This window comes from Netta rufina, assembly GCF_964035555.1.
Source record: "Netta rufina genome assembly, chromosome: 3".
NCBI lineage: Eukaryota > Metazoa > Chordata > Aves > Anseriformes > Anatidae > Netta > Netta rufina.
Genome location: NC_140125.1, coordinates 67,298,155 through 67,306,703, shown reverse-complemented (window position 1 = coordinate 67,306,703; position 8,549 = coordinate 67,298,155).

The window sequence follows — 8,549 nt, the reverse complement described above, 5'->3', positions numbered from 1 at the left end:
CATGTAAGATTCATACAGAAGAAATGCCATAAGGGAGAAAAACGGGAAAAAAGGAAACATCTCCATCAATAAGCAAATATGGGCCTGGCACAAGAAACATATCCAAACCAGCTCAGGCTCAGGTAGAGCACTATTGTGAGTCTATTTTTGCATGCCCGTTTAAATTCTGTAAGCCTCCATAAATGCAGTTATCATTACCATTGTTGCCTTATCATTCCCAGTGATTGCTCTCTTTCAGTCAAGTACAAAGGCAGGCTGAATATAAATGTTTTGTCATAAAACTGCTATTCAAACAATAAAAAGGGTTATAATAGTACTAAAAAAATCACCCCCAGGGCTGCGGCACAGACTGGTAGTATGCATATTCAGGCAGCACAAAGCAGTTCTAGTCACATACTTCTACCCATAGGACCCTTCCACTGCATCTGTACTTAATATCAACATGTTGCCCAAAGTGATCCAGATATTATCAGGTAGACAACATATACAGAACATTTTGCCGTCAGATTCAATAAGAGGAAAACAGTTATATGCAGATATTTGTATTTAATTCAGTAAATATCAACAAATAGCTTAAGGATTTGTCTTCAACTTTAAAAAAGAAAACTGCTTCAATTATGTTTTCTTCCTTTATCTGAAAATGCTTTTGTTGGTCCTAGTTCTAACCATGTAGTGCCACCCAGGGGCCAACTGCAACATGGTTCAACACTGCCATCTTGCCAAATAGTCTCAAAAAAGCATTATGCAATACTTCCCAGACTGTCTTCTCCACAGGCTTGAGTATTCTTTTTAAAATGTCTTAGAGGCTTGGCTTTCTTTTTTGTAAAGACAAGAGAGGTAAGGTCAGGTCAGGTAGGGAAGGGTGAAAGAACATGTAACAAGCAAGGGACCACCAAAACAAAACAAACTAATTACTCCCATAGAGTGACAGAATGGCTACCAAATCCAAAAATAAGGAAAATTGAAAAAAATAAAAAATAAAAAGAAAGAAAGAGAAAATAAAAGAAAAAGAGAAAAGAAGAAAAAACGAAAACAAAAACAAAAACAAACAAACAAACAAAAAAAACAGGTAGAATTTAAAACAAAAGGTTTATCAGGACTGAAAGCCCACTGCCCTGGGTAAATGTGCTTCCTTGCAACAATAAAGACAAATAAAGTACTAAAAAAGGATAAAGCAGGAGATTACAGACCTAGCTGTGGTTTGATAAATGGCACTCTACTCCACTCTGCTTATTGTGTACTTCATACCTCGCTCTTGAATATGGAAGAGAATTTTATTAAAGATTTAGCCACGGTGGTGGTGGTGACTGGCTCACAGTAATTTTCCTACAAAGTAGTTTAATCTATCACAGGGCAGACAGTGCACCTTCTTACCATGTATCATATCTGTCTATTGAGTAAGTGCTATCCAAATCCAATTTCTTTTCATTTTTGGAACCCGTGATGCATATTCAAGATACATTTTCTTTTTGTCTGTGGCCTAAATTAGGTGCTGTATAAAGTAAAAAAAAAAAAAAAAAAAAAAAAGGAAAAAAGTAATAAAAAAAGACTGGACTCTGGAGGCTACGTTTCCTAGTGGGCTTTTTTTTTTTTTTTTTTTAAAGATTCAGCATTGTACTAATGATGCAAAACAATGAGCATGTACAGTTGTCACTATACTCACAATACTGCCTGTACACAGCCATGCCTCTGAGTCCTTGCCTCAGCACTTACAGGTGAAACTTGCAAAACCTCTGCAATAACGTCTGTGTTCCCTTCAATTTTTCAGTGCTTGTGTTGTGTATTTAATTAAAAGGACAATCAAAATCATTGTGCTTTATTTTACTGAATGATCTAAGACTGGACAAATTGTTGCTTTAGGTAGCCCCACATAGAGTTGAGGGATTTAAAAATTACAAAATGGGTCTCTTTTTCCCCAACTAAGGTTTGGATATAGCTTCTAACAATTTCTTCATCAAAACTGTAAATGTAAATTTTAACTGCATGTCTGCTGCCAAAGGTAAAAAAAAAAAAAAAAAAAAAAAAAGAAAAAGCCAAACTGGAAGAGAAATTCAAGATGTCTAATCCAAAACTGATTGTCACATTTAAAGGACATTTTTTTGGAAAGTGCCATTAATAGAGAGTATGAACCCTCACAGACCTCAGAATGAAACCCATCAAATGTATACACGGGCTGCACTGTGGTGGTTTTACTCAGCTGTGTAGCTGAGCTCCACCGCAACTGCTCTCTAACTCCCCCTTCTCAAAGGGAAAGGGGAGTGAAAATATGATGAAAAGGGTTCAAGGGCTGAGAAAAGGACAGGGAGATCACTCAGCAATTATCATCATGGGCAAAACAAACTCAGCACAGGGAGATTAATACAATTTATTGCCTATCACTAGCAGACCAGAGCAGCAAGAAACAATGCAAACTAAAAACACCTGCCCCCCCTTCCACCCTCTTCTACCTCATCCTCCCAAGTGGCACAGAGGAACAGGGAATGGGGGCTGTGGTCAGTCCCTAACACTTCGCCTCCGCCACTCCTTCATGGTCACTCTCTGTCCCTCCCATGCGATGCTGTCCTTCCCAAACTGCTCCCACATGGTTCCATACCACAAGGTCCATCCAACCCCAGGACCAAACTGCTCCAGCACGGGTCCCCCATGGGCGGTAGCTCCCCCCAGACCCTCTGCTCCTCTGTGGGCTCCTCTCCAGGGGCTGCAGCTCCAGCCCAGGGCCTGCTCCTGTGGGGGCTCTCCATGGGCCGCAGCCTCCTCCAGGCCACATCCACCTGCTCCCCCGGGGGCTCCTCCACGGGCTGCAGCGTGGAGATCTGCTCCATGTGGGACCCATGGGCTGCAGGGGGACAGCCTGCTCCACCAGGGGCCTCTCCACAGGCTGCAGGGGGACTGCTGCCTGCCTGGAGCACCTCCTGCTCTCCTGCTGCACTGACCTTGGGGTCTGCAGGGCTGGTTCTCACTCTCTCAGCTGCTGTCCCAAAGCAGTTTTTGTTTGTTTGTTTTGTTTTGTTTTGTTTTGTTTTGCTTTGTTTTGTTTCTTAAATCTGCTCTCCCAGAGGCCCACCCAGCATCTCTCCCTGGCTCAGCTCTGGCCAGTGGCGGGTCCCTTTTGAAGCTGGCTGGAGCTGGCTCTGATCTGCCATAGATTCATAAAATCATTAGGGTTGGAAAAGACCGCCAAGATCATCTGGTCCAATCATCACCATACTTCCAATGTCACCCACTAAACCATGTCCCTAAGCACCAAGTCCAACCTCTCCTTAAACACCCCCAGAGACGGTGACTCCACCACTTCCCTGCACAACATGGGGCAGCTGCTAGGCTCTGCTCACAGAGGCCACCCCTGCAGCCCCCCTGCTACCAAAGCCTTGCCACATAAACCCACTGCATATACCTAGTTCAAAAAACCTTCCAGTGGCAACTTAAGGTGATTGACTTGGTCCTCTGTGGTTTGTGTCCTCTTTCTGTCAGAGTCTGATTCTGTTCCCGTTATTAAAATAGCACCTCAAACCAGTATATGGTTCTCAAGGTGATAATCTGAATGTTTAATCTAATAACATGTTTGAATTTATGTCTGTTATGCTTTGGGTCATTATCAGATGTTATATTTACTGTGTCAGCAAAAATAAATTTGATATATATGAGTATTTATTTAATGACACTATCTTCTAAAAGGGCAATCTTGGAGATGTGAGAGTCTTAGCCTAGAAGAACTAGCTAGTAGCATCAAATATATTCCAGCTTTAGTCCCATAAGAACATCTTTTTCATGTTGTATCAACAATAATATTTCTTTCAACTTGATCATCTTTTTTACATATGCAATAAGCTGAAAAGGTTGCCCCTAACACTATTTTTAACTTGATATCCATATGGTTTTGGTTGGTTATGGTTTTTTGTTTGTTTGTTTTTCTCTTGGACTTTCTGTTTCTAACCTCCATGTCCTCATCACCATATTTTTTCTTAATAATATAAGTATCACTATGTCAGTGCCTCTAGTTCCATGCAAGTGTGCACCTTCAACAATATCAGAGATTACAAAAACAATGTCCCACCTGCTCTTTACTAATGGTTCCAATTAGTCTCTACAGTATGTGTGCATGACTAACAATTTCAGTTCATATTTCACCTTAGACCAGAATACTGAAAAAGCAAGTCAGTTTAGTATACTTTGAATTTTTTGAGAACTTATTCTCTAGGCTTGGAATAGATTAGAAGGTGCCTGCAAAGTCTTCCTTGATCAGTTCCCTGCCTCCACAAAGGCCAGACTTGCACTCAGAGATGAGATGAAAGGATTGTCAACTCTTTTAATATGGGATTTCATTCCTGGTACCATTACAGGTCATATTTTCTATCTAGTGAACAATATATACTGTTAATGTACACTTTGAATGAAAAAGTGTGTGAATGAAATGGGCTTAATGAAAGGGCTTAACCCTTTCATTTTCTATTTCATTTTTGCCACAGTATTAATATTGCAGACTCTCATTATTTTGTTGTTCAGTTGTAAATTACTCAATGTCCTGTTTCTTCCAAGCTGAGATGTTGAGTTGTCTTTCACTGCTATATCCACTACTGTTCTTGTTAAGGATAGTCTCTGAGGTAGTAGCACTCACATAGTGATGCCCTGTGAGAACCTGTAAAACACTTTCAACGCAGTTGAAAACTGATGGAGTTCAAATAATTATTCCTCAAATGGCAGGCTTCTTCTGGACTTTTGATGTTTATTGAGGCTACGCTTGTGTGCTTCCTTGGACCTTCTTTCTGCCTACTGTCTTTTTTGCAGCACTACAGATCCTCTATCATATCCACAATATGGGGGAACTGCCTACTCTCTCTGAACTTCTTACTGATCTTACTTTACACTTACATAGCAAAGTAAATTATTTTTGAATTTGGATTGGTCAGCACCACCTTTCCAAAGATTTTGTCCCAGGTCCCAGACCTATTTCAGCGGAAGGACTCCATTAGCTCTCCAAGCTGCAATATTTAAGTCTGCCTTTAAATAACTTCCAAATACTTTGAGTTTTATCAGTGTTTCTATGCTAAGAAAAGTATTTGTTTTAAATATAGATGAAATGGAATGCTCTTCAATTTTATCAAATACAACTAGTTTTCTTACCTGATTGAACTGAAAAACATCAAATGATTCTAAGCCTATCAAAAGAAATCAAGCTACCTCTAAATATCTTTCTTCTGAGTTATCCATTTCTTGCAGTTACTCAGTGGAAGTGCTGCTTAAACATTATTCCGTTTCCTACACATCTCAGAGAATTTCTAATGGATGGTGATTTAACAACTCTCTTTTTCCATTTTTCTCACTTACTTTTGATGTTTTATCTCATTTTACATGTGGTCTTACATTTTCTCAAGGAATCATTCTGATCTATGCAATTGAACAAAGAAACCTGTATTCCTAGTATCCAAGTTGCATTTGCTCTTTACTATTTACAGTTAGGTTCTTACCAAGTACAACTGTACTTGGGCAATGGCCTTTCACAGCTACAACTTCCCAAAGATGGGACCAAAAACTTGTAGATGGTAGAAGAGACAAGATAACCAATAAAGGACCTTACACAGTCACTGACTGAAAGCATACCATCCATGTAGGAAACAATGTAAGTAAAGGTGAGCAGAACTGAACTTAAAGGTCTACTTAGTAGAAAATTAATTGCACTGAGAAAGAAGGCTCCCCAGCTTCTATGCCAGAAGGAGAAACCTTACTGAAGTATGATACTAATGCCTGGATGAGAACATCACACAATTAAAGAGGAAGATATTTTGAACATGAAGATACTTAAGATAAGAATCAAATAAATGGCATCTTACTTTCACAATAAATAGTCTGGACCATGTAATTACATAGACAAAAAAGGAAACTGTGGAGAGAATGTCTCCAGGACCACTTGAGACCAATCCCGAAGTTTTGAAAATCTGTCAGTTTGGATACAAGAAAACTCCAGTCTTAAATGATGAAGAGATGTCAGCTTAGATATCCATGAAAATAGCTTGCTGTAGGAATAGAATTGTAGAATTAGAACTGTAGAATTGTAGGAATGTTACAAATCAGAAACAAGTACAGAAAGAAGAGAAGGAAAAAAAAGCAAGATATCTGTTAGAATTAGTCATCATCATGTTCAGTGTGCTGCTTTCATAAAAACTTGGGAAGATCAGAAAAAAGGGCCTAAACGGAAAAAATATAAATCAATAGTATAGTGAAGAAAAGTCTTACTGTAGTTTAGAGTAGATTGTAAACAATGATCAGAAAATAAAAGATTCAGGTGTACTAGCAATAGAATGAACTTTCATTTTTAGTCAGAAATACAATAAGTAATACGCACCTGCTTTGTTATTAAATACCTTCTTTGATGAATTATAATTGAATCAATGTAATTCCTGAAAAAAATAAAAAACTACGCCTTTTTTTTAATTTCATACAGAGATTGGTCTTTTTCTTCAAATATTTGTATAAGTTTTTGATTTTAAGTTGCAATAATAAACTGAGCGGTAAAGCAGCTATTGCGCACACACAAACCTCTGGCTGTTTATGCCTTCATTGGTTTAAGAAAAAAAAATTGCTTTAGCTAGACTGTGGACTAATTCTTAACGATAGATCAGTTTTTGACAAAAATAGGATGTACTGTCCTAGAACATTATTTCAGGCTAATTGTGATATTTTAGCAGACAGAAAATAATACTAAGAATCTGTTTCTGCAGCCTTTGAGATAACAAAAAACACCTATTCACCTAGTTTTACAGTTAAATATTTTTAAATTTAGGTTCATTTGGGGAGTTTTTTATTATAAAATATTTAGAGCCTCTCTTTCCTCTCTGTTTTAAACCACCATATAGGTTTAGATTCTAACTCTTAAATAGAGGAATATACACTCCTCTTATTTTCAGTAATTGGATCTTTTAGAATAAGTTACATTACTTCTTACCTTACAGAAAGCAATATGAATTAGAGCAATAAAAAACTGCTGCAGAAAGAGTTTAAAAGTGAGTAAGTCTTAAAATGAAGGAATCTCAATATTGTACATCAGGATTCAAAAATGACATAAAATTATTACCTTAAATCTAGAATCAACCTTTAAGCTTCAGTTCAAATTTCAAATTAAATTTACAACATCTTAAATGTACTGAAATAATAGACATACAGAAAACATTTCAAAATAAACTCAAGTCTTCTGAGGGACAATGCATGCCTTTATTATCAAGGCATGCATTGATAATACAGTCATGTGAAATATGTATTACAACCTCAAATAAGGTTAAGCTGATTTGACTATTTCAAAACGTGTTTACAGCCAACAGACCAAACTGTTTAATTCTCCTAAATTAGCAGCTCTCTTGAAATCTATGAAGCAACATTGGTACTCTACATGACCCCTACCTGAGGAACTGGCCAAATAATTTTCTTTCTAAGTAAAAAATTACCCTTTTAACTCTTTTTGATTAATAGGAAATATTTAACAGTGTCTTTTAAAACATAAATCTATATTTATTTTCCCACTGAAAGCAAAAAAAAAAAAATCTGACAGTAGGTATTTGATTTTGGTAAAAGGATCAACAGATATGTCAGGTATGTCCAGATAACTGGCATCATACTGCCTTTTCCCTTCTCAGCTACTTCTGTTGTCAAGATTTATATCCTGTGTATGCCCATAGCAAGCACATACTTCTCTAGTACCTCTGCAGGATTCCATCCTCAGTCTGGACCAGAAACACAGAGGAAGCCATAAAAGACATTCAGGGTGCGATAGCTGAGAAGAACATGCTGGATTGAGGTAGGGAAGGTCCACATTGTTCTCTGACTTGGATACCTTAAACTTTCAGTGTATGCTTGGAGTGTTCAGTAACCAAAGGCTCAATGTAATTAAAGTAGTGGAAAACAGTCATTAAACAGCCCATACACTCAAATGATATCCAAAAACTATTTATAATTCACATATTTAGTCCCTCTGTGGTTGACACAGAAGTTGGGCTCTTCACCATTTGATTGAGTGAAAGCTAAGATGGAATTTTAAAAGGCAAATATGCCAATATTGCTTAGACTCTTCAGAGTTTTTTGAGAATTTTTGACATATATTCTTGCCCTACAAGGAAACATCATTCAGTTACTCACGTAGGTGCAGCAGTTATAGTTATATACATAATAAACCATAATAAACCATAATATGCATAATATACATAATAAACCATAATAAACCATATACATAAAAAAACATGCTTTTTTTATTTTTGAAAAAAAATAATAAAATCTAGGAGTTATTCACAGCTACAGGAAGGTTGTTCTGTCCTCCTTGAGCTCATTACAGAAGTGCATAAGGAAATTACGTCTTCTGCGTATATATGTATTCAATATCAGCTTTATCTAGAAACAGCGTGGTTTCATTAGTATCTGTCACAATATAAGTACTATATTAGAAATGGCGTGAAGCCAATATCACAGGTACAGCAGTCCCAAACCCTGGGAAAGGCCAGATACGTACTCCACAACACAGAGCACCTTTGTGTATTATGAATGATGATGTTTGTTAGAAAAAAAAT